The sequence below is a fragment of the Cupressus sempervirens genome, chromosome 1 (genome assembly GCF_028749045.1).
Source record: "Cupressus sempervirens isolate cs-2001-9-10 chromosome 1, ASM2874904v1, whole genome shotgun sequence".
In the NCBI taxonomy this organism is placed as follows: domain Eukaryota; kingdom Viridiplantae; phylum Streptophyta; class Pinopsida; order Cupressales; family Cupressaceae; genus Cupressus; species Cupressus sempervirens.
Genome location: NC_143118.1, coordinates 622516895 through 622542561, shown reverse-complemented (window position 1 = coordinate 622542561; position 25667 = coordinate 622516895). Strand labels below are relative to the sequence as shown.

At 34.7% G+C, this 25667-nt stretch overlaps 1 pseudogene across 1 annotated transcript; it reads left to right on the top strand.

Moving 5' to 3' along the window:
- The first annotated feature begins 728 nt into the window (after nucleotides 1-728).
- On the top strand, nucleotides 729-24664 carry LOC149579461 (F-box/FBD/LRR-repeat protein At1g13570-like; annotated as a pseudogene). Its single transcript, XR_016365105.1, has 4 exons — nucleotides 729-1938; nucleotides 2117-2363; nucleotides 2832-2983; nucleotides 24397-24664. The product of XR_016365105.1 is annotated as an F-box/FBD/LRR-repeat protein At1g13570-like (transcript).
- Nucleotides 24665-25667: the final 1003 nt, after the last annotated feature.

Here is a 25667-nt window from a genome sequence, read left to right as displayed (position 1 = left end):
TGATTGGTAGCGCTGGCGCGACACACCCACCGGTACCACAGGGACGGGGGAGACTAGAACCCGTGACCAACCCCCTGCAACAGGGAAGATTTAGCCAACCGAGCTAGGGCCCCCGCCCAGATTTTATTTTCTCTTAAATATAACTTTTAAAATTAATTAAAATTATTTTTTCTTAACAAAATAAGCTTTTAAAATTGTACATTTATATATTGACAATAGTATATCAACTAATTTTATAAACAATAATTAAATAAATATTATATTAAAAAATGATATTATATTAATCATACTTAATTTCAGAAATTAAAAATTAAAATACAATTTATATTATGTTTCAATTTCCTTGTGCATGTGTTTAATTACTATTTTAAAAATAAATAAAAACATAAAAACAATTTTATCCTTATTTTTTATTACACATTTCAAAATGTTACACTCAACTATTTATATTTTTTGATATAGTCCTTTTCAATTAATAAAATTTATTAAGATTACAATTCACAAAAAAGGGGCCGGAGGATACAAGATCAGACGACCGAAGCCGAAAAAAACAACATGGCCTTAGCCAGAAACTATTAACTATTCATCGACTCGAAGGAAGATTGAAAGTGATAACTTGCCACTCCATTTACCAATTATAAGCCCAACTATTTATATTTTTCAAATTCATAGATACTCTCATTTCTAAAAGGGAGGAACTCCACCTCTCAAGAGCTCTTGTTTAACTTCACATCCGGTCGGCTATTTAGCCACGGGCCTATTAGAACGTATTAATATTCCTAAACGTGATAAATTTAAGATTGTCTGTATTTAACAAATTTCTATGTTATAACAGATAATCTCGTGGCACTCTTGTTCTGCATTTTGCAAGTGGCAATCATGCCTGCCGAGGATGCATTCTGCACACTTCCTGATTCTCTTCTGTCTCTCATATTAACAAAGCTCCAAAGCTCCCTATGAAAGAAGCTGTCAAATCTTCTATTCTTTCTAAGAGGTGGAGATTTCTATACACCCAGATGCCCGAACTCACCTTGTCTCCATATCATATTTTGGGCTCAGAGTGTACCTCACGCGATCCGCTCCTCGTTTCAAGGGTTGAGAATATTATCTCCAATATTTTGCTTCTGCACTGAGGCAACCTAGAGCCCTTCCAGCTCCACAACACCTGGTTAGATAATACCCCACGGCGGCACTTTTCTCGTGAAAATCTGTGTAAATGGGCAAGATCTGCATCTCGGTGTGATGTTAAACATCTCACATTGTTTGATCACAATGTGCCTTTTGTAGCCCGGCTCAATGGTAATTTGAAAGAAACCTTACCCCCTGCTGTCTTTTCTTGTTCAAGTCTGGTAACACTAAATCTGAGCGATTATGTTCTCACCAGTTTCCCAATCAATTTCGGTGGCTTCCCCCACCTCATTACTTTTCACCTCGGAGATGTTCAACTCACAGATAAGTCTTTAGAATCCTTGATTTCGCTTTGCCCCCTTTTGCAAAAACTTGAAATAATAGGATATTCTGGGCTGGTTAATGCCGATATTTGTTCATCCACTATTGAACATCTGGGTATGGAAAGAGTAAAGTCTCTATCTATTAGCTGCCCAAAACTCAGATTTCTGTCAGGGTACATGATTGAGGATTTGAATCTGAATGGTATAAGGTTTTACTAGCTTTCTTATGCCATCTTTGATCTTGAATTACACCCTGAAGGTACTCTTAAGAGAATTGAACATAGATTGCTCACAATAAAACGATCCTGGAGTTATTTCAGCGAGTAGATTTCTTCACATCATGAGCAACTTCCAGTCGTTGCAGACACTTGTCATATACATTGCCGAGCCCTTCGAGAGAGAATCAGATAGGGGTGTTCCTCTATTTAACCTACTTCACAAGCTGCCTAATCTTCAGATGCTCTCAATATTTGGGTTCTTTATGCAGGTATTTATTCACAAGAACCTCAAAACCCAATGGCTATAAGTAGTAGTTTAAGATCATGCATTTTGAATACATGTAAGTAAAAGATGAAAGTACTTCTTTTTTAGCAAGTCATCAGAATTTGCCATGGTGCGAGAAATAACTCTTGCTTAAATTACTCAATCGTAGTATTGCAATGCAGGAGCTGGCAAGAGATCCTGTACCTGCATGTCTTACCCCACCACATCATAACCTCAAGAAAATAAGTGTAGAAATTCTTGAGTTCGATCAAAAAGAAGTTGCAGTAATAAGTTGCTTGCTGCAGAGTACACCTTCTGTTGAAGCCTTGAGAATTCAGCTACCTGATGAATATAACGAGGGCAAACTTTTTAAAGATATTATGTATCTGAGGAGAGCATCCTTACTAGCAAGGATAATTATACTAGATGGTGCATTCCAAATTATAGGCTGAAAAACTAAGGCCTTTAAACCTTATATATATCGTCTGTAATGCTCTCTTTATAATTTATGATTCCATACTCTTTCACTTTTATTTCTAAAATTGTTTATGTTGTCTAAGCTCCATGCCGGACACAGAAAGTGGGAAGGACTAGCCCCTATTAGATTGAAGAAAAATGATAGTTGCTCTCAAGTTAAAATTTAAATTTAAAGCAATTCAATGTCCACTCATTCAAAACACAGTCATCATTCTCACGAAACAATACAAAAATATTAAAACCAGTCCAATCATATTATTAACATGCAACCGAACTATTCTTCCACTCTATCGATTATCATGCAAACTGCACAATCGTTCTGCTGGGCAGTACTGTTATTGCTTATCTTCAGTGCAAACTGCAAGGTCAATTATTGCCTTCATTGTTGGGATACTCATTTTCCACTATGGAATTCTACAGGGCAGCCCTTCTACAGCTATCACACATCTGATCGTGGCTCCATCAAGAAGAGAAAATTATCTCTATCCAGCACTCAAGAGAAAATTATCTCTATCCAGCACTCCTCTACCATGACCAAGCCAGGCCCAAGATCCCTGTTACACCAGATTCAGGTAAATATTAGTTGTATATTTAATTTTGATAAAGATTTTTTTTTCAAGCTATGAGGGTTTTCATTTTGATAGAACATTCAACAATGACATTCTGAGTTTGATTATTTAGAAAAGTAAACACTTTGATATTGAAGTATGAGTAGATCTCTGACTTCATCTTCACATAAACACTCAACAATGACACCTATCATACTAAGAATGTTAAAAAACAATTCCACAACAAAGGCTAGGAAGTTATCTCCACTGTGCAATCTGGGACTGCTTTATTGTGACCGAGCCAACCTTAAAATTGCTGCTATGTTGAGATGTAAGTATCTATTAAAATTATATATTTTTCTTTATAATTTTAAAAAAGAAAGTAAAAATGCTTTTGATCTCTAGTTATGAATTCATGGAGTATGAGGGATCTCATCCAAACATAAACACTCACTAATAACTTTACAATCACTTCACACACTACCAGATACTACGCGCTTTATCAATTATCATGCCTTGTTCCTTAGAGCTTAGATGACTGTTATAGCTTCTCAGCATATGCAGGGTTGAAATATGCGGGGTTGAAATATAGTGGATAGGGAGCAATTACCTTTAAAGTTGTTCCATTTGTTAGATCATTTCGTGGAAACTGACAGAATTGGGTAAAGTCCTCTTCGCTGGGAACGTGATTCATCATGTTTCGTGTCTCCTTTTCTGATTGAATAAGTTTTTACCTTTCTTTTAACGGAGAGCTTTGTTGACTATTCTTCCAGCTTTCCTCTCCTTGAATCACAAATTATGACCAGGTACTTAATGGAACAAGTACTGAACGACTTATCTACATTTAAAGTCTCCCAATTTCTAAAATCTTTTAGAATTATAACAAGATAGAAAATCGATTAACATTAAAGTAAACATTGTGAAAGAATTTTGAAAGATATGTAAAGCAAATTTAACTGATTGTGAATTCACATTTTGATGGTGCAAGATCTGGAGTCTCCACATATCATCTTTGAAAATATTTCTCTAACCACTGCATCTAATTTTCTACTAAAGATATTTAATATTTATATTTACAATGTTTAGCAACATGAGACAGATTTATAGAAGCATCACTCCTCTTCATGGAGTCCCTCTCTTGGAGTCAATTGCACTCCAAACCATTCATACTGATATTTTTCTTTCAAAATTTGAAAAGGATGGTTTAATATAGCAGTTGGAAGTATGTGCTAAAAAAATTAAGTTTATTGATCTACAAATTTGTCTTTATAAAATCTGAATTACAAATAACATACTTTTATTTTAAAAATCAATTTAAGTGTATCTGACCTACAAATTTGTACTTATATTAATAAGATCAATCTACGTATTATTAGATTCAATTTTTTTAAAAAGTCCTGAAACAAATAGTAGAATATTGCATGACTCCGTAGGTACAACTGAAATCATCAACCTCCTTTCTGAGACTGACCAAAATATGCTTCAAATTCATATCCTCCACCCCGGAAGCAATAATTTGGCTAGTGGTGCAGGGCACTATACATGCCTATTAGCCTTGTATAGGAAAAAAAAGTGATTTTGAGGATTTTTTCTTATTTTCAGTTTAATATTGTTCTCTAAGATCATTTTAGACCATTGATGATCAGTTTTCAAAGTTGTAAGTCTATAGGCATTAATATGCAAAAGTTGTCCAAACTGGGAAAACAGCTGTAAAAGCAATAATTTTTATCAGAAAGGGAAAAAATCTTATCTTGGAAGTTGAAAAGTTATTCTATGTGCATCACTTACATTATGACTATTTTCCCTTAAATAAATTGTTTTATGCTCATTGTAATGGTGGCTTAATGATTTGGTGAAACTTTTTAACGAAGTACTGATTTTCCTGCATTTTTCCAGCTTCTCCGTCTGATTTTTATTGTTTTTCTGTGACATTTCTTTCATTCTTACGAATCCTCTGTGATTGAGGATGGAAGTACCGTAAATATACTCTATTGTGTTCAAGTTTGGTTTAATTCATTCTATTTATAAAAGTTTAAACAAATTTTGTAGAAGAGGCTCAAAATCCTATCTAGGATAATTCAAGAGTTGGAAAAATGTAAAAATCTGCTATTACTCGGTTTTTAGGGATCCAAATTTGTATCGTAGTTTGATTTTGATATGTTTTTACTTATTCCAAAGTTTGAAGGCGTCATAGGCAGGTCTGATATGGTTTTGATGGCATAACATGTTTGATATCTCTATGTATCAGATATGAAATCTTATGTTTTCGGCTTGCATATATGGGTGGTAAATGAATATTGAAGTGTACAAGTTGGAGATGTCAAGGAGGTTGAGTGCAGACCTTAAATTTACAATTTCACCTTGAGAGAAGCTTTGGTGTGTGATAAGTAAGTCTCTTTTTATGACCTAAGTTACTGATTCGGAGGCAGATTCTGGAAGCAGATACGGGATGTGGGGATTTTTTTTTTAGATGCGGATGCGGGAGGAAACGTATAATATATATATATAATATATGCAAACATTTGTATCTCCTCCCCCTCAGTATATTTTCTTCATCCAATCTATTTGAGTGCCAATCCTTTGCATGATCAAGTTAAGGGAGTGAACATTGCATGGGGTCCAAAAAATATGCTCATATCGACTCTCAACTACACCTGCACCCTGACCATCTTGTTGACCTCGATGAGAATTCTAGAAATGAATTCAAAATCCTTCACTTGCCCCTCACAATCAACAACCTTCAAAAACATTGCCCCTTTGGGGGAAACTGCAATCACATTAATTAGTGGCCAGTTTCTTGTATCCTTCCAACCACCTGACACAATAGTTAGACCTGAAATTTTCCGAGATTTTTTGATTGGTTGAAGGTCTTTCTCTATATGTGTCTTCTCTTGTTGCAATAGAGTCATACACACCTTTTCATACCCTAGGCTTGTGTAGTCAGCTGGTGATTCTTTGATTGCTGCCACCATTTCCTTCCAATATGGTGATCTCACCAAGTTGAAAGGAAGCCCATTTGCATAGAGGCAACGTGCAATAGCTTCATCAATGCAGTGTGCAATGGGCCTCTTTTGCGGGTTGCAATTCCCACTTCTTCCTCATCCTCTCTTGGCACAAGTACTTGCAAGAATGGGTATTGGGAGGATGCAATTAGTTCAGTGGGTGCATGCATCTTGCTCTTTGTGGATGGACCTTGATAGTAGCTTTTTTTTGATCTATTGATCAATGCATCAACAACTTCTTGTTCTCTCACAAATGAAAGTATTTCTGCATTTGTAACATCTAGATTTCCTGTGTCTAAATTAACATCTAACATAAGCATAAAATACAGTTATAACTTCGATTTCATAAAAAGGCAATTACATCATTCATGTTCATGTGAAGAAGATTTCCTGTTAAAGTCAGTTAAACAAAAATTTCTTAACTAAATACTTGAAATACCTTTTAATGAAATTACTTTGGAAATTGAAATCACATACCTCGGAAAACTGAGATTGAAGATCATATAGGTATGCTTCTGCAACCACCTGGTTAGTCCACAAATACACCATAACAATTTCTCAAATCAATTGCTATCTCAAAAATCATTTGATGAATACAACTAAATAACACTATAACTTAAATTAGGGCATCACATATCATCTTACCAATTAGGGCATCAATTACCTTTGGTTTATTTAGGGCTTCTGATACCGCTTTACCACTTAGGGCTTCCGCGACCTTAAATTCAATTTAGGGCTTTCGCAACCACGGATTTTATCTAGGGTTTCTGCGACGACAGATTCAATTTAGGGCTTCTGCAACCACGGATTCAACTAGGGCTTTCGATACCATGGATTCAGTTAGGGCTTCCAATACCACTGTATCAATTAAGGTTCCAGCTGTCACACAATCAATCAGGGCTTCGGATTTCTTTTCCTTCCAATTGCTTATCTGTGACAATTTCACAAGATTAGATAACTACTTATATTCAATATTCATTTATATGAAAGTAAAATAATGATAACAATGAAATGCTTCAATTTAATCTTACCTTCTTATAAACAAAAATGATAATACCTATCTCTGATAAACAATTGATTGCATGGCTTATCTTTATCTGACGCATATACGACATCTTGAGAGAGGTGAAACATTGCCAGGGGCTTAACCACCCAACCTTGGATCACAATATATATCCCCACACGATCTCTAACGAGATTGGCCCTCCCTACCCGGAATTGACAGGGATCATCTTACCATTCACTGGACTTCCTGATAATTAACTTCACCATACGACTTGGCAACAGGAGATCACAATAACAAGAATGTGCAGGAGCTATTACATACATCCGGCATTTCACACTTTGTGATCACATAATTATGTTCTTTAAAGATATCAAAATTGAATATTTAATTAATTAATTTAATCATAACTAAATTCTCTTCTGCATTCTTGCAGATTAAATTCCTCCTCTTCACCATTTCATGGCTTATCTGCCGGTGAATTTCCTCGTGTTAATAGTATTTTGGATGTGCTCAGAAAATTATGATAGCATGTGCATGGTGTGTTTTCATATAATCAATCAATTTATTACAATTACCAACGGATTTCATAAATGATATAACTTAAGAATATTTGGTAAATGATCTCATGTAAATCTCAGATTACCAACAGCTAGTATTATGAATTGATCTCTATTCAACTTGCCTAGCTGGCTATGGATGAATACTCAACCAAGGTGAAAAAGATTTGTAAAACAATTTACTTTATTCTTAGCTCTATCAATATGTAGCCGGCAACAAACAAGAAAGAAGAAACTGTGAAACACAAACACAATTACTTGTATTCAGATAGGTTCATTAATCTAAGGCAGAGATAATCCCAAATGAACAGCATATGCTCTGATACATGACCCATTGAATTTCATTTAAGAAGCTTATGATTATGTGTACATGCATTCACCATACAGATTGAATATATTTTCGGCATCAGATTCTATTTAAATATGATAAGGAAATGATAACAAAACACCGATTAGCATGGAATAAAGATTGAAAGGAAAAAATAGATTCAAAAACGTTTCAGCTGTACACAGCTCCAAATGTGAGATTGACTACCACATAACCTGTATAAGTCCAAAACTCTCTGGAGTCGATTTGCATTATCTCTTCATTGGTTTGCTTGCAAAAAAAAACTCCAGAGTATAAATATTGCGTAAATCTTCAGTAAATTAGAACTTGTACGACATGTTGGATTGGAAAAGTGCTGCTACAAATTTTAAAATGAACTCGCAGAAATACAGCAGTCCATACCTTCATCGCATCCCCGCATATAATAAAATCGCAGGTATATAAGAATATGTGACGCTAAGGAATTCCAAAGGTCCCAAATGCTATTGCCGCAATTAATAATGGTAGTCGGGTACCAAAAAGAAAAAGATTATTAAAAGCGATCATCGATACTCTAATTAATATAAAGTTTTAACTTGACTCATCGGCTTCCCAAATAGTTACAAGATTCCCTTCAAATTCCCAAGAAGACCATTTGGATACCAAACATAAAATCGACTATGAAAAGAACAAAAGAAAAAATAAGAATTTGGAAGGAAGAATTGGGAGATTATAATTTGAAAATTATAATAATACAATTATTATAAATCGAACATTATTATAATCTTAATTGTAACATTACTTATTAATTATTAAATTATAATAGTGCCAAAAATCATTTTATTTATTAAATGCATGAATATAAATCATTATTAAAATAATATGACGAAAGATAAATTAAAATCCTTTAAGATACATTTTATATTTTATCTCAATTATTTTTTTATTAAATTATTAAATAACTCATGCAGGTCTTGCACATGTATTCTGGCTAGATCTTTTACCCGTCTGCCCAGTGATGGTGATTCCCTGCCTAATTCTTTTCTAACAATGCTTCCACCCCTTCGACATGCTCCTTGCAAGAAATTTCTTAATAATTAAATTATTTAATCATAAATAATTATAACAGTTAACCTTTCATCTTAATTCCATGAATTCGCGATTAACGATCAACTAACATGTCATCTTCATTTGAAATCATAACAACCATCTTATCATTTCGCCAGATTATATCAAATTAGATTGCCAACTGACTTCATGTGAACCTCAACAACTATATTTCAAGCTAGGTCAAAAATTGGGATGTAACAACATTAGTCATTCCGGTACCATTTTTGCCTTTGCACATTCCAAATCCTTTGTCAGTAGGGCCCATAAAAAGAAGCTTCACTCGGGAATATGAGCTATTGAAAGGTTTTCCTTTGTTACTTTGACAATAATTGTACTTCCAATAGTATGAGCCACGTCCTGCAACCTATGATCTTTGTGTTGTATGTCTCCACAAAGGAGAACCTATATCAATTCTGAAATTATTAGTCCCTTCCCCTCCTTGGTCCCCCACTGAACTTTGACTAGCACTACCACCAGTATCCATTCTTGCCTTAGTTTTTTGCAACTTATTCTATAGGAAAATAAATAAATTTTAATTAGGTCCTAACAACTATGAACATCATGCATACAAGTGGAAAGAAGTGAGAAAAAAATACTAAACTTGCTTCTACATATCTTTCAAAAAAAAAAATTGAAAAAAAAACTTGAAAATTTTCTTCAAGAACTTGAAAAAATTCATCGAAATACTCAAGAATGGGATTGATCACTTACCTTGAATGATCTAAACTCTTTTGAGAAAGCAATCTCTTGCTCTTCGATCGATCCTCTTTGAAAATACTGAACTTGGCTTCACAATGGCAATGCAAACTAGAGACCAAATGAGAAGTGGTTGTAGGTGCAAACAAAGTTCCAAAATGAGTTGTGAATGCTTCAACATTCACCTTTAGGGTCGTTTAGGGTTTCATAGCAAAATAAACCTAAAAAAGAAATTAAAACATGTGCATAATGGGCAAGTTAAGTTGTTTTTTAGGTTTTCTATTGTTTTTTTGGGCCTTTTGGCCGCTGGGACTACGGATGCTCTCGAATGAATCCGAAGCCTTGTGGAAGTTGGTCAAAAGCCAACTGTAGGCTCCCGAAGCCTTGCAGAAGTTGGTAGGAAGCCAACTGCAAGCTCTCAGATGCGTTTGGAAGCCAGTCTTTGGGAAGTACTTGGGTAGTGATTAACGACATAGTTGAGATTGATGTAAATCGGGCCAGGGGCCATTTGTTGAAATCAATACAGCTACTTGTTTGCCCTAAAATATTGTGTTCAGAATTTTGTTGAAATATTCTGCTATGTAAAGATATACATATTGTGTTTGTGTTGACAAGGGTGTGTGCACATGTTGAACTTTGAACTTTGGTGATAGGTGTAGTTTGGGATCGTCCCAACTTGGGGAGGTCGTTGGTGCCGTGCGGGGTAAAAACCATTTGGAAGCCAGTTCTGGCTTCCAAACGCATCCGGGAGCCTGCGTCTAGCTTCTAGCCAGCTTCCGCAGGGCTTCTGGACGTATCCAAAGCCCGTTCGCTTTGGCTTCCACACCAAGGGGCAAGAAGCACGAATCGATAACTTAGTTTATGACTGTTCCTGTGAAGGTGATTGTGACAATCATAAAAGTAGCATATAAAATGCTTCTAAAACACTATCAAACATTTTGATTCAAGGTTGATGTATATAGAATGTGTTCCTATATGTGTTAGGGCCCTAATAATGTAAAGAAAAGTAAAAAAAAACACAATTGCTTCATTGGGTTTATGCTCGAAGTTGTGACTGTCCTAGTTGTGTCTCAAACTGGTAGAATTTTGATTCCTGTATGTTTCAGCACTTCGTTGTCTTTTATATAGAAGGATTGGGGTATGAATGTCATATGGTTGGAAAGAGTATTGAATCTACTTTCTTTTGCTTTAAGTTTGACTTATTTTCATTGAGAAATGAGTAAGTTATGCCCACTTTTGTAAGGATAGCTTGTTCAAATTTTGGCCCAAATCTGTAGTTTGAAAAATGTGTTGTTACAACTTTGTATGGTTGACTAAGGACCTGCCAATTGGTGTGTAGTTTATCATGTTTTGATCAACTTTCGTTTCTTTCCAAAAAAATGTCTTATCTATATGGTTTCCTATCACTCTACAAGAAGGTGGTAGAACTCAGTCATATGATTATTTGTGTACTTGTTGACCATGTATGGTCTTTTCATGTCAAATTTATAATTCTCAAGGAGTCTTGGGTCTTTTTTTTTGTAGATTTTGAAGATCCAAATGAAGTTTTGGTTTGGAACCATTCGTTGGGAAGTATGCCTATTTGACATTAGATTGTTTCCAAGTTTTTTGTAAACCTTTTCCTCTGCATCAGCTAGCCATGTTGAATGCATTTCTTTCACTTTCAATTAATCTTGCCAATGCTCTTACGTAAATATTAATTTACAAGTCTTAGCATGTAGTCGAAGAAATTAAAAATAATGACATAAGAAGTTAGATCATCATAGTGACAATTCCTATTACAGTAGAAGAGTGGATATAATTTTTTTTTTCATAACCCATTATATTAGAAGAGTAGATATAAAATGAAGAGATTTTAAACCCATTTTAGTAGAAGAGTGGATATACAAAGAAGAGGTTCTTCACAAGGGTTTATATTAGTTATATATATTTTCTGGATGCATTAAAGAGTCACATAGGGGTGTTGGATTTTTTCCATGTTGGTTTTAGTGGCTCTTGGTGTTAGATTGTGGTGACTGATTAGGAAAGCACTGCACGTACCGAAAAAATAAATTTGGGCCCTATTTTATCGAGATTTTGGGCCGACATGTAATTATTAATTATAACCCTAAAGTAGTAAAAATACTTGTATAAAAGAGCTTAGGGTTAGGGATTGTTTTATAGTTGTGATGCGAAATTGGTTCTTGCGGCCGTATTGAGCTGTAAGGGATTACAGATAGTAATCAGGTTGTAATTACTAGATCGTAATAATATCAGACTTGTTGTTTGGTGGACGTAGCCCAGGGATTGGGTGAACCACGTTAAATCTTGGTGTCTTGTGTTCTTTTCTGTGTGATCTATTATTTTCTGATATTGGTTATATTTGCATGTAATTGTTATTTTTGTCTGTGGTTTAATCCTAACACTTGGTTGACTATGGACTTGCCAATTAGTGTGTGGCTAGTTTATCACGTTTTGATCAGCTTTCCTTCCTTCCAAAAAACTGTCCTATCTATGTGGTTTCTTGTCACTGTTGCTACAGGGTGGTAGAACTCTATGATATGATTATTTGTGTACTTGGTGATTATGTATGGTATTTTCATGTCAAATTTATCATTCCCAAGGTGTCCCAGGTGCATTTTTGTAGATTTTGAAGATCCAAATGAAAATTAGGTTTGGAGGCATTTGTTGGGATTCACTAAGTTACCAGATTCTCTCCAACAATCCTCAAAGTCTGGTTTAATTCTGTACAAAGTCGAGTCCTTGTCAAATTCTCTTCAAATTCTCTTGTAGAGATACAAATTTGCTGTAGATTCTGTCAGAGGAACCTGGGTAGAATTTGCAGCGAATTTCGAAGAATTTGCTGTCTAGACCTGGTTTGAATTTGGTCTCAAAATTTTTAGACTTTTTAAAAGTGTTTTTTTGATCTCCCAACCCTATTCCAACCACTAAATAGACCAAAAAAATGCTTATATTCATTTATGCATTTGTGTATGAAAGTGAAAACTTGCTCATAAAGGAAATCCAAATTGACAATAGGTGACATCTAAATTGATGAATATAGAGGAATGTCTTTAAAAATATATGATATCTTTGAATCCTGGACTTCAGATTTGTATCTCAACTTTTAATATAGTCTGGTTAGAAATGCTCTAACCAATTCAAAATAAAAGTTCAGATAACTGCACTTATCTTTTGATAATTCCCTTCATTCTCAAACTGTCCCCTTGATAAGGAAATATTTTCCATGCATGTGACCAAGCAAGTGTATCAAGTTGTATGTATGGCTAAATGATCCAATTAATGTCCTGTTGAACTGAAATATAGATTTGGTGGTGTATTTTACTATGTTCCTTTACTATTAGCAGATTCAAGTATGGATTTATTTTTTGTTGCATAAATATACACACACATAGATATCTAAAAAAAGTTATTGTACAGATGAACCCAAAACGAATCCGAACCCAAGCCCAAAAAAATTTAGACGAATTTCGGACCTGAATCTTGAACCCACATTTGTACCAAAATCCCAACAGGCAACTTAAGTTGGGAAGTATGCCTGTTTGACATTAGATTGTTTCTAAGTTTTTTGGTAGACATTTTCCTCTGCATCTACTAGTCATGTTGAATGCATTTGTTTCTTTTCTTTCAATTAATCTTGCCAATGCTCTTGAGTAAATATTAATTTACAATCTTAGCATGTAGTCAAAGAAATAAGATAGAATGACATAAGAATTCAGACCATCATAGTGAGAATCCCTATTACAGTAGAAGAGTGAATATACGAAGAATTTTTCCAATCCACAGTAGAAGAGTGGACATAAAAGGAAGAGATTTTAAACCCATGTTAGTAGAAGATGGATCTACAAAGAAGAAATTTTTTACCTAGGTTAAAAATATGTAGAGTTATATATATACTTTGGATGCATTGAAGAATCTCATAGGGGTGTTGGATTTTTACAATATTGGTTTCAGTGAGTCTTAGTTCCTTTCAACTCTTTTATAAATTACATACAATTGATAGAGTTTTCAAGAGTTCTGACAAGCATCTAGATGATATTGAAATGATATTTACTTAAAGGGAGAAGTGTGCTGTTTATGTACAGATCTGATTCCAATAGATTGATATACACTGGAACCTTGTTTATGGTGGAGATTTTTTGAAAGAGTTTCTTTACATGCATCTAGTGTCATGTGTAGAATTATAATGATTTATTGATTTTGTGTACTTTTAAAATTTGTATTCTATCTGTTAATACATAAACACTTAGTTTAATGTTTTGTTTGAATAGTTTGCTATGTATTTCACATTTGTTATTAAGCTTTCATTTCAATTTAAGGAGATATTTTTCTTGAAGTTTTATAATTTTTTAATTGTAATGAGAACATCTTATTTTTTGTGTTTATCAATTAATGTGTGTGTTGGAAGCTATGACAATTAAAATCTGAATTGTTGTGTTCTTTTGATAGAAGATTTATTATCTGATACAGGAATATCAATCTATGCTGATATCTCTTAAAAATCTCCAACCAATATATTCCAATTACATCTTTTATAATTTCAGAGGTTTGAAGATATAATTAAAAAACATAACACACCCTCATCAATTATATTCAACCAATTGAACTACTCTTTTGATAAAATAATTTTACAAATAAAAAATAAAAAATAATCACTATACTGATCATGTCATTAGAATTTATCACTTCAATATGATAAACTGCGGGAGAAAATCTATAAATGATAAGGGATAGTTGATTGTATAGCGTCAGAGTCCCAATAGAAAAACTATTTCAAATTGAAATTAAGGCACCTAATCAATCTCCGTAACCTTGATCACATACAAGTAATGTAGACAGGAAAACTGGTGCCATAAAAAGAACAGATTATCACATCAAAATTTTAAAAAATAATTTGAAGCAAGCATAAACATTTGCAATGAAGTGAAACACAGAATTCAGTACAATGAAAGGGTACAGATAAGAATTTCTACGCCTGTATTTGATGTAAACGTCTTCTTTACGGAAGAGCCCTATTCTTTTCTTAGTTTCCCATATTTTTTAGTGTTAAATTTTGGTATGACACCACCTGTTCTGATTTTTTATCTAGGGAAACTTTCCTTGGTAGCAAGGTGCAGAGTGGCAGTGTAGCTGAGGAATTTTCGGTATGATTATTTTTTCTTTTACAAGTTGTCTGGGAATGCTGGAATGTAGAAATATTAAAATGGCCTAAACTTGTCCCTTTCTACTTTTAAAATCTGCATCTAGACTTCTCATTCTATTCCTGAGATTATAAATCTCAGTAATAGAGTACTCGGCTGTAATTAATGTTTTCTGCAGCAGTTGATGTTTTCTCAATAGTAACCTACAGGAACAAGGAATCATAGCTATAACATCACATCAGTCACAATATTAGCTTACAACTGAACCAAAAGCACTGTGAACTATCATGCACTCTCTGCCTCAAAGCACGCATGACTGTTCTTTTAACTCCTCTTCCTCTCCTCAAATTGAATCACAACTAAGATAATTGTCTAATGGTGGCAAGCACTAAAATATTCTTCTATATTGGATTCGATGGATTCAAGAGGATTCTAACAACAGAAATCTTAGCATTGTTGGAATTTTAAACAGTAGATCATGAGACTTGAAACATACACGTCAAATAAATACATTTAATTGTACATAAGAATTTTACTGCTGCAATATCATCTTGCAAAGCCCTACATTCTTTGAAATCTTTTTCCAAAGCAGCCACGTTTCTTAGTTTTTGATACAACGACCCTTCTAAGACGGGTCCTACACAACCCTCTGTTTCCTTTTGCTGAGCTAATCTTTAACTTTTGTTTGTAGCTACTGTACTATTCATGCATTTCTTTTTTATTTTTAGTTTTCATTTATTTTTTTGAAACGACCTGAAGAAGCCATGAAAAGGTCTGTGTGTTGGTTTTCGAGTTTACATTGGGCAATTTATGAGGACTGATATGCAACAGAATGAAGGGCTTGTAGTAGCTAGGTATGTCAGGGATTCAACTTCATAATGGCCCGGCATTGGTTATGCTTTGAATGAGGCATATGAATATGATTTAAAGGTGGACGGTAAATTGAATTGGAAAAGCAAGATGGTGATCACCTCAATTTTTATCTTTAGGGAGGGATTCAAAGGGTTGGGGGTCAATGGTTTCATAGTGTGTCCAGGCATTCTAGGGTGTGGGTGAAGTGGTGGGTGAATTGTAAGGGATATTGGTCTCTTCTTTCACCTGGAGTTCTAAAAGTCAATAGTGATGGTTCTTTCTGAGAGAATCCAGATCTTGCTGGCATTGGGGGAGTGGTTTGTTGCAGCTGCGACGAAGTCTAATTTCATTTCTCATTGCATAAGCTATAGAACAATGTCTTTTGAGGGGATGGTGCATGATTATCGGTGAGTCTGACTCTCAAGTGGTTGTGAACTTCGTAACTTCTAAGGTGCTTGAAGATGTTAGTTGGCACCTAGCTTTAGTTGTTAATCAGACTCTCCTCTGTTGTAGATCTATGGAGTCTGTTACTTTTACTTACATTCCTCAGGAGTGGAATGGAGCTACTGATTGCTTGACTAAATTGACTTTAAAACACATGCAAGATTGGAATATTGTGGATGAGAGATAATCACCCTGAATTTGTCTCATGATTTTGACGACAGTTTTAATGAACTCTCATTTTTATATCTCTTTTTTATCTTAATAATTTTTTACCAGGGTAATAACAGTCAGAATAGAGGGTTATAAATTTTTTAATACTTCTAAATATGAAGAGTCAAAAAGGCGGCAAGAATGTGAAGGTTGATTGCAGAGGAGAGAGGGCTTTCGATGTATAGACGAAGACTACAAGTTTTTAGAGTTTGGAAGCCCTTCAAAGCCCTTGAGATGTTCCATTCGTAATGAAGCTCATAAAGCCATCAATTGTTATCAGAACCTCCGAAAAGGAATGATAGCCCTTGAATACAACCTTTGATCGATTTATTTGAAATACGGACTAGAAAGAACTTGATGATGTGAAGAATAAAGAAGCCTTAAAAATTGTCCTGGTAGGAGAAGAGTATCTTTTGAAAAAAAATGAATGCATAAGAACGAAGTCTGCAAGGTGGTCATTGATGGTAGATCTGCTGACAATTTAGTTTCAGTCGGAGGAGGATCACAACGTACCTGAGGATCAATCTTGTCTTTTTGCTTTCAAAGATGACTTTCATGTGGACAAAATGCTATATGATGTGGTGCCAATAGATGCTTGTCATTTGCTATTAAGTAGCACTGGCATCATGACAGAAGGTAATTCATCACGATTGAGACAATACTTACGAGATACAACATGAAGGAAAGAGGCATCTAAAATTGTGAAAAGAGAGGAAGCATGTGAAAATTCAACTATGCATCTAAAATTGTGAAAAGAGAGGAAGCACGTGAAAAATCAACTATCTTTTCTAGACAAAATTAGACTCAAGCCTGAAGCGACAAGCCAAAAATAAGTTAGAAGCATGTTTGAACATTAGATGTGAAAAATCAGCTATCTTTTCTAACAAAATTAGACTCCAGCCTGAAGCGACAAGCCGAGAAAGCATGTTTGACCATTAGATGTAGAAATGAATTGAAGAGTGGTATAATAGAGAATTGATGAGGAAGAAGTGGTACTCAACTAGCAAGGTCGTGGGCATATTTCAGGGGATAGGTGTTGAAATAAAGTGGTTATCGTCTTCATTGAAGGAAACATTGGAAGACCGGCAAGTAATTCTGTTGGATGGAGAAGGATGATGAATTATGGGAGAATAAGCAAGATAATGAAAATACTCTAGAATGTCATAGAGAGTCTGGTCAAAGGGACAACCTAATTCAGCCTGCGAGTACTGATGTGAATTATGATTAGGAAAAGAGAAGTTTCAGGTATATGGGTGGTAGCAGAAGCAATAGTTCGATGAGCTCTAGATTAGTCTTCACCTGGCTTTTTCTGCCCAACTGGATGCTAGAATGGACGTTGAATTCCTCTCAACCTTGGAGTAACTCGGGTTGAAAGATTTAATGGTGGAAATTTTGCCGAGGAATATCAAGAGAATACCTTGGAGGCAAGACTATTGGAAGGCTTGAACCCCATATTGGTAGTGACAAAATTTAACACAGCTCACAAAGTCAGATTTCTCTGAAGCTGGAGGTTCATAACTTTTAAAAGATATGGAAGATGATGTAACTCCTTTTATGAAGATAATCCCCACCACTTGTTTGGTTTCTTTTTGCTGAGCTATTTGGATAATTTTGGGTTGTTACTAATGTTGGTGGTTGGCTGTAGTGGTCATCATCAAAAAAATAAAAAATAATATATATATATTTTCAAAGAGGAGGTGCGTTTATAGAAGCTAGTTTTTATGAAGGGGTTGAGGATTTAATCGGATGGCCCAATAAAATGTTTCTTTTTCTGCTACAATCTTGGTTGCTCTATTAGTTCTGTATTGGCTAATGTAGAACATGTAGTTACAGTTACAAAGGCTGTCTGAATGAATTGCAAAGCATTCAAATGTCTGAATGAATTGCAAAGTGGTGCACAGCAGAAACTCAACTCAACAAAAATAATATACAGCAAGCAAAATGAATGACATTCTGGAACTTCACCCAAAAACACAATTTTTTTCCTTTCCTCACACGCTCAATCTGTTTTTAAAGCTTGCAAGCTTACAATATTTATATGAAACTATAGAACCTCCTAATCCACAAAATATGGAACAATTTACTAACATTGCCAAATTCCTAGTTATCTAAAATTTTATCAAACTAAAATTAAGATAAAATTGTTTGGTGTGATTATCCTCTAGGATGCTAATCTTGGATGACAGTTGCTTTTGCATCAGACTCCCAAGGAACAAAAGACTTGCTCATGGGCTCCTGTCCATGAGTTCCTCAATACTGACTCCATACTTGAATAGGTTAGAAGCTGTCAACCATGTGGAATCTTCTGGTGGATGCCCCTTCCATTTGACCAAGTATTGTAGATGTTCTTTACCTCTAGTTTTCATGATGACTTTTGTGTCCAAGATTAATTCAGGCTGCTTCGGAGTTGCTTTAGGTAACTGCTGCTTTCATTGGAGGACCTGTTCTTCACCTATTTCAAGAACCTGGACTAATTTCTCGTCTCCCTTGTAAGGGTACAAATCTGCAACATTGAAGATAGGGGAAATACCAACACCCCTTGCGAGTTCTATCTCATAAGCATTGCTACAGAACTTTCGTAAAATTTAACAAGGGCCACTTTTTTTTGCTGTCAACTTATTGTATTCTCCTCTTGGAAACCTTTCTTTTCTAAGATGAGCTAGAACCAAATCTCCCACATCAAAATTGACTTCCTTCCTTTTCAAATCAGCTCTCTTTTTGTATTTAATGGTACTCTCTTCAAGTTTACTTTTTACTTGTTCATGCAAATCTTGGATTGCACTGGCAAAATCTTCCCCATCAACACTTTTCATCTCCATTGGACCCGAATTCCTTAACTCATATACTCCTCTAGGATGTATACCATACATGATTTGGAAAGGGCTCATACCTGTACTTCTGTTAGGAGAATCATTATATGCAATCTCTACTTGTGCAAGCACCAAGTTCCATTGTTTTGGATGCATGCTAACTAAACTTCACAAGATGTTTCCAAGGCTTCTATTGACCACTTTTGTTTGACCATTAGTTTGGGGATGGTAAGCTGAGTTGAAATTCAAAGTGGTGCCCAATTTAGTGTCTCGATCAGAGACAATACTCCGAGGAAGTCCATGTAGCCTAACTATCTCTTTGAAGAATAAATTTGCAATATTAGTAGCATCACTTGTTTTTGTACATGGAATAAAATGAGCCATTTTAGAAAGCCTACCAACTACAACGAATATTGAATCATGTCCTTTATGTGTTCTTGGCAGACCAAGTACAAAGTCCATATTGATGGAATCCCATGGTCTGGTTGGAATTGGCAATGTTTGATACAAACTTGCATTCTGGCTACTTCCCTTGGCCTGTTGACATATTTTGCACCTCTCCACAAACTTCTTGACATCATTTCCCATACATGGCCAATAATAATGTGAACTTAATTGAGCCAATGTCTTATTTTGTCCAAAATGCCCCGCCAAACTACCACTGTGTTTCTCCTTCAACAAGTTTTCTCCCATAGAGCTTTTTGGAATGCAAAGTTGGCTGCCTTTGAATAGTAGCCCTTCTTGCATCATGTACTCCATCCAAGGACTTCTATTGCTATTCAGAGGATTTGAACAAGCTTCATATGCTTCTTTGAAGTTCCTATCTTCTTTGTACATCTCTTTCAAGTCATCAAATCCCAATATACTTACTTGAGATTCCTATAAGATCGAACTCCTACTCAAAGCATTTGCCACTTTGTTGGATTGACCACTCTTGTGTTTAATGACATAAGTAAAACTTTGCAAATATTCTACCCACTTGACATGTCTTTGGCTTAATTTATGTTGACTACTAATAAATTATAGAGCATGGTTATCATTGAACAAAATAAATTCTTTAGGTATGAGGTAGTGCCTCCATTTCTTCAATGCCTGTATGATGGAATAGAACTCTTGATCGTATGTTGAATATCTCTTCTTTGCATCATTAAGCTTTTCACTGAAGTAAGCAATAGGCTTTCCATCTTGATTGAGGACAACACATATAGCGGTCTCGTTTGCATCACACTCAACTTGAAAAGGCTTAGTTAAATCGGGCAAAGACAAGAGGGGTTCCTCAGTAATTTTCTTTTTAAGCATATGAAAACTTTTATTAGCAGCCTTTGTCCAATAGAATGTATTTTTACCTCCCTTAATGGTATCCACTATTGGAGCACAAATCCCACTAAAATTTCTTATGAATTTTCTATAGAAATTGGCCAACCCATGAAAACTTCTTACCTCAAAGATATTCTCAGGAGTAGGCCATTCATTGATTGTCTTTATCTTGTCCTTGTCCATCTTTAGTCCTCCTTGTGAGATGACAAATCCCGAGTAAACCAATTTTGTCTTCAAGAAAGTACACTTTTTGAGATTGATTAGTAGCTTTTCCTCATGTAATTTATTTAATACCATCCTTAAATGTTTCAAATGTTCTTCCTTTGAGTGACTATATACCAGGATGTCATCTAAGTAAACTATGACAAACTTACTTGTAAAATCTTTAAGCACCTCATTCATAAGATGCATGAAAGTGCTTGGAGCATTAGATAAGCCAAATGACATAACTAGCCATTCATAGAGACCATGGTTTGTCTTGAAGGTTGTCTTCCACTCATCACCTTCCCTTATTCTAATTTGATGGTACCCACTTTTCAAGTCTATTTTAGAGAAATACTTAGCCCCCACTTAAACAATCCAATAAATCATCAATCCTTGGTAAAGGAAACCTATACCTAATGGTGATTTTGTTGATTGCTCTGGAATCTATGCACATTCGCTAACTCCCATCCTTCTTAGGGCTCAAAACCATTGGAACTGCACAAGGACTTAAACTTTCCCTTATCAATCCTTTCTCCAACAATTTTTGCACTTGTTTCTTGATTTCTTCATTTTCTCTTGGTGTCATCCTATAGGCGGTTTTATATTTGCTCTCGGAATCAAATCTATGTGATGGCTAATACTCCTTAATGGGGGTAAAACATTAGGAAGATCATCCACTACTATGTCTTTATACTCCAACATATCTTGAATTTCTTTAGGAAAATCAATTATCTTTGTGCTAGTATCTTCACTTTTAAGCATTCCTATCAAAGCAAAGTTTACCTCTTCCTTCTTAATTTGGTGTAGAAATTGCTTACCACCCATTAGCATCACCCTAGAACTTGGTTCAGCAACAACATTTTCCTCCTTCAGGGGTGTAAGAATGTGCTTCTTCCCATCTTTCTCAAAAGTGTAGGTATTGTTTCGCCCATCATGCATAGCCTTTCTATCATATTGCCATGGTCTTCCAAGTAAAACATGACATACATCCATGGGCATAACATCACACACAATCCAATCTTTGTAAGTTCCTATTTGTAAATCCACTTTACATTGCTCATTAACCAAGAGTTGATGTCCTTTTTGCAACCATGATACTTTGTATGGATTAGGATGTGTTACCTTTTTCAATCCTAGCTTCTCTACCATCTCTGTTGAAACCAGATTGTTTGTGCTTTCGCTGTCTATGATGACTTTGCAACACTTTCCCCCACTCTTGCATATTGTTCGAAACAAATGCTTTCTTTGGGGTGGTTCTATCACCTCCTTGTTGGGTTTGAGTAACACACTTTTCATTAAGAGTGATTCACCAACTTTGGGTTCATCATTATAAGTGACAGGTTCATGTACATCTTCCTCCTTTTCACCTTCAACAATGTGTACACTTCTTTGACTTGTGGTAGGATTTTCTGGACACTCATAAGATCTATGACCATGTTTGTTACATTTAAAACATTTTCTAATAAATCCTCTACCTCTATCTCTTAAATAAGGCCTTTCTCTAAAAGAGTCATTACCTTGATATGCTTGTTCTTGTGGATGCAAGTTACTGGCTTCTTCTTCTTGTGCTTGCCATTGTCCTCTGCCTCCTTGTGATCCTCTTCCTTTGAAACTTTGATTTTTCCCTCTTGAGCTTTGTGTCTGTTTCCTGGATAATTTCTCTTCAGCTTTTAGAGCATATCGCTATGCTTGCTCCACAACTCTAGGACAAAAATGGTTAATTTCATCTTGAATATTATACTTCAGTCCATTGAGATATCTAGCCACTTTTTCAGCATCATCTTCAATGTGACCAGCTCTAATGGTCAACCTATAAAATTCTTCTGTGTAATCTTTAACTGACATGTCCTTTTCTTTAAGATTTTGTAATTTCTTAAAAAAACTAAGCTGATAGTCTTTGGGGAAGAATTTACCTTTTAGTTTTGCTAACATTCTGTCCTAACTGTTGATCTTGGTCTTTTGTTGCTGAATTCTTTCATCTTGTACTCCATCCCACCAGAGGGATGCATGACCCTTCAATCAAGTCACTGCAAACTTTACTTTCTTGTCATTAGCAACATTTTCATATTCAAAATACTTGTTAATTGCACTGATCCAATCGATCAGCTCCTCGGCATCTAGGCTGCCTTCATACATAGGCACTTCCAACCTTGGCTTGGAACCAATTCCCAAAAATCGCTCTAACGATTCTTGTTTCAACTCTTTCCTCTTCTTCTTCCTCCTCTTTGAGGTTGCACCTCTTCATCACTAACATCTCCTATGTCAGCTGCTCTTCTTTGCGCAAGTTCCATAGCTTCTAATCTTACCTCCATGTGTCTCATCCCTTCTAGAATTTCTGCATTGCCAGCTTGCCTTGCTGGACCTCTTCCTCTTCCTCATCCTCGAACTCTGAGTGCCATATCTTGGCAAAGAAAATCTTGTCTCACTCTAGCTGGGACTTCTTCACTCTCAGGTACCAATAATGGCAGAGGGCTGAAGAATAATCTTCTTCTCATACAAAAAAGATCAAATTTCTCCCTTCCTTACTTAATATGATGGATCATTTGGAAAATAAGGATTTCAAATATACAAACAATATTAGCATTATATTTCCACGGAATGAACTCTTCAAACTGATTTATGGCTTTGGATTCTCCTTCCTCTTAGCTTTCCAGAACATTTTACCCTTACACCTTATTTGACAATTCAGTTAATACCTCCCCCAAAGTATTCAAAATGATTTAAAAAAAAAAACATTTTCAAATTTTCAGAGGATTTCCAGAGTCTATCGTACAATTCAGCAGTTCTGAAAAATTGACTTAATTTACATTTGAAGCAGACATAATTCAGCATCCATGACAGTTCAATAACCAATAAAAAGAACAGTCTCAATATCAAGTCAAATATCGTACCAATACAATGTTGGACTGGCTCAAGTCTAGATGGCTTTGTATGGCTTTTGCAGTTACTCTCAAGGCTGCGAATTTCTTCCTCAAACCGGTGGCTGTGATCTATCTTCGCTGTCCCACCTCCTTGCAGCAGCGAATTGACTTTTAATTGTCTACTGGTTTGATTGTGCTTGTGGATTTGTCCTCAAAGTACCACAGTATGACTCCAATGTTTTTAATATCAGCATTCCATCAAATTCTCCAAGCTCTGATACCACAAATGGTGCACAGTAGAAACTCAACTCAATGAAAATAATATACAGCAAGCAAAATGAATGACATTCTGGAACTTCATAAAAAACGCATAATTTATTTCCTTTCCCCACATGCTCAGTCTGTTTTTAAAGCTTGCAAACTTACAATATTTATATGAAAATATAGAACTTCCTAATCCACAAAATATGTATCTAAAATTTTATCAAAACTAAAATTAAGATAAAACTATTTGGTTAGATTATCCTCTAGGATGTTAATCTTGGACGATTGTTGCTTCTGCATCACAAAGCGAGCAATTTGCAGCCATACTGATGGTTTGTATCAATTGCCCGTTCAAAATATTTATATTTATAATTATAATTTTGCTGTTTTCTATTTGCATCGGAAAAGCCGATGCAAATACATAGGAGCAACTACTCTCTCCATAGTAAACGTGTCTTTTTCTTGAGTTTGCATTTCAAATTATTGGTAAACATATTCGTTTCTATTCTTTAGAAAATGACAACTAATAAACATATTCGTTTCGTTTCTATTCTGGAGATAAAGTGGTTTATAAACACTTCAAATAATGTTTGCTTTTTTGTTCTTTCCAATAATCAAATTTTGTTTGACAAGTCTACTTTCAAACTCCGTTTTAGTTTCATTGTGCAGCAGCATACAGACGTCTTTTATCACCTGGAATAGGTCCTATTAATATTGGCTTGAAGACCTTTCCAATGATACATTTTCTTCTCCATATTCTAAGCAACTGGCAAGCCGTAATGGGCTCGCGAAATTTGGGTAACCGAATGTCAAAATGACATTTTGTTTTGAGCTAGATGATGTCTTTGTGGAAGCTGTTGTTTTCATTTTCATTATGTAAATTCAAAACTTTTATTTTATTTATAAATGTTATTCTATTGGTAATTGCTTATTATTAAAAAGAATAAAAATATATCGGTATAAGATGGGTCACTGCTTATTTATTGAAAAGAACAAAAATATACGTACAATCTTATATCATTTTCTTAGGTCCTTTTTTTCTTATTTTCATTATTATTTTTCTTTATTTTCATGTTGATGGCCTCATATCTTTCTTATTTTTTCCTTCATTGTGATTTTAAAGGTATCAAAATGTTATGTTTTATTTAAAATATTTTGAATTCCGTTGTTCAATTTCAAATTTGTTTGTTTGTTTGTTTGTTTGTTTTTTAAATTTAATGTAGACTAGTGAAGGCACCGTCAAGTGAAATGTATTGATCTTTGTTCAACATTGTGATATCTAGAAACTACCAAAATGTTTTGTCTATTGAAAACATTTTGTTTGAAGGATTTACACCTTAGACTAGTTAATCTTGTTATAGAAATCATTCTCGGAGTCTAGTTATTGGATCAACAATTTTTCTTTGTGCTAGAGAGGGACAACCTTAATTTAATATTAATACAAATTGTAGTTTTAGGAGTATGAAGGAATTAAGAATCTAGAAAAGATTAGAAAAGAATAATAAACACATTATTTAATTCCTTGAAAACAAAAATCAAAGTGGAAATTGTATAGTTTGATAAATAAAATGTAGCTAGAGAAAAAAATTGATTACATTGGGTTTCATGATTGAGAGGTTAAAAAAACCTATTCTATCATTTGAGTTGCATAGGGTAACATACATATAAAGGAAGAAAAACATTTATATTCATCACATGATTGATAATTCAAAAGAAAAGATTGCAAATTCAACATATGGAAAAATATAGTATAAATGTTAACACATAGCTCATGGATTTGCAATATTATATTTTCTATAATTCAAAATGAAGATAACCACACTCTTTTGACGTTGTGAATGTAAAAGAACCCAAAATTATCTAGCACATGACTCCCCTACCTTACAAATGTAATAATATGTATTTTTAATCCATAAATGATTCTTGA